This window comes from Empidonax traillii, unplaced genomic scaffold (assembly GCF_003031625.1).
Source record: "Empidonax traillii isolate 1590-97213 ecotype Southwest subspecies unplaced genomic scaffold, ASM303162v1 scaffold46:size3806547, whole genome shotgun sequence".
Lineage (NCBI taxonomy): Eukaryota > Metazoa > Chordata > Aves > Passeriformes > Tyrannidae > Empidonax > Empidonax traillii.
The window spans coordinates 418,865-420,728 of NW_020955239.1; the positions used below are offsets into that span (position 1 = coordinate 418,865).

Consider the following 1,864-nt stretch of genomic DNA (forward strand, 5'->3'; position numbering starts at 1 on the left):
ATCTTGACAATATACTTCGACAAAATACAGAGTATAATTGAAATACTTGACAAAGTTGATAGTAGCTTCACATACTACATACATATTTGTGCATCAGATATTCTGATGTGATATATTTGGTTATTTATTCAGTGACTTTGAGGAGTTTCAAATATCTTTTAAAATCTCAGTTTATTAACCATATCTTCACCTGCTGCTTTAACGAAAGCAGTGTGTGCTAGTGCTACCTTGTTTCCAAGGCATGGCCACAAAATTTCTTCTCTACTACAACTACTCTAGCCTTGCCAGATGCATCCCTGTAATACAATTCTTCCCTGTAAAAGGAATAATTTTTATTCCTTTTAGTGATGCAAAAGGTTGGGGGTTTTTGTTTGTTTGTTTGTTTTTGTTTGTTGTTGTTCTTGTTGTGGGTTTTTGTTTTTTTGGTTTTTTTTTTTGCTTTTTTACAAAGCCACTTAGTGGACAGAGAACATAACTGAGCAGGAACAATGTGCTCCAATGTTGCCTCTGTTCATCATGAGTTTTATTTGCATCTCCTGTCATGAAATAACTGGCCTTACCATCTGTGTTATCCCAGATCTGTGATTCAATACAAATCATGTAACTTGAAGACAATCAGGAAAATCAAAACACAAGAGGAATAGGCCATATTGTTTCATCCCAGCTCTGTTTGAGGGTTTCACTGAGAAGGTCACAGCACTGCCTCTGTTTTTCTTTATTTCTTTTTCTTCTTTAAGGCTGCAAAACTGGAACATATTAGTTCACTGGTATTCAAATACACAATGCTCATATCGTATTGGCATCTGGGAGCATACCATGCCAAATGCTTTGTTGACTCTGCTTCAAAGCTCTTTTTAAGTCAATTGCTTCATTAGCAAAGTGATGTGTAGATCCCTTGTCATGCGGGTTGTAGGGCTGGAGAGGAATGCAAGGCTTTTTGGTGAAAGCACTTGAGCTAGACAGAGTACAGAGAAATACAGCATGGATAATCTTGTCTTGACCTGGAAAAATGATTAGATGATCTAATAGGTCATTGTCATATAAAGTCCTTAGTTCACATTCAGTTTTCAGCCATGAGGGGAGAAAGCTCTCTTGGACTCCCTGTAATGCAGCAATGTGCTCCACATTTGGCAGTACTAATAGGGCACCTACTAAGCCCTCAGCCTCCCCTTTACATAATCTTCAGGTTAATACTTTCCCATGTAAAGCCATATCAGGCCTGTGAGCATGAATTACACAAAGCAGGCTGGAGGAGGTGGGGTGACAAATGGAAAGAGTAAAATATAACTGCACTCCCTTCCTGTCCTGGAGCCTCTGACTGACTCTTTGTTGCCTGGAGTAAATTCAAGCAGCCCTGCAACCTTCTTCTGCCAGCTGCCAACAACATGGGGGAACAAAAATGGTGGGTGAAGGTCAATGCACCTTGTTCACCCTTTCCCTTGTTCACACTCAGTAGCTGGAGGAGAGGTTGAGGGCAAATTGGGTTTGATTTCCAACCCACATAAAATCCTCTCCTGCTGAAATGACTGTTTTCCAGGGTGGTTTTGTCTGCTTTAGAGCTCAGCTTCACACTCACACTGTGCTAGTGCCATGAAGGTGCTTTAAAAACTATGTCCAGCTCCCAGACATCTATGATTAAGTGATCAGTGACTGCACTTTGCTACTCTTAATTTACATGACTTTTGCCCTGGACTGAAGTTAGCTTCACAAATGGATATGAATAACTACCTTGTGACAATAACTGGTTGCTAATACATCAGAGAACCGAAACAGCAAAGAAACTTCTAGCAATGATGATACACATTTTGAAAAAGACAGGCAAATACACTCTTTCTGAACATTTATGTTAGCTAAACAGGAATGT

At 39.6% G+C, this 1,864-nt stretch overlaps 1 protein-coding gene across 1 annotated transcript in view; it reads right to left on the reverse strand.

The window, feature by feature from the left end:
• Nucleotides 1–1,864, reverse strand: part of LOC114055074 — an 8,930-nt gene that overhangs the window by 5,559 nt on the left and 1,507 nt on the right. The gene's annotated exons all lie outside the window — the stretch shown is intronic.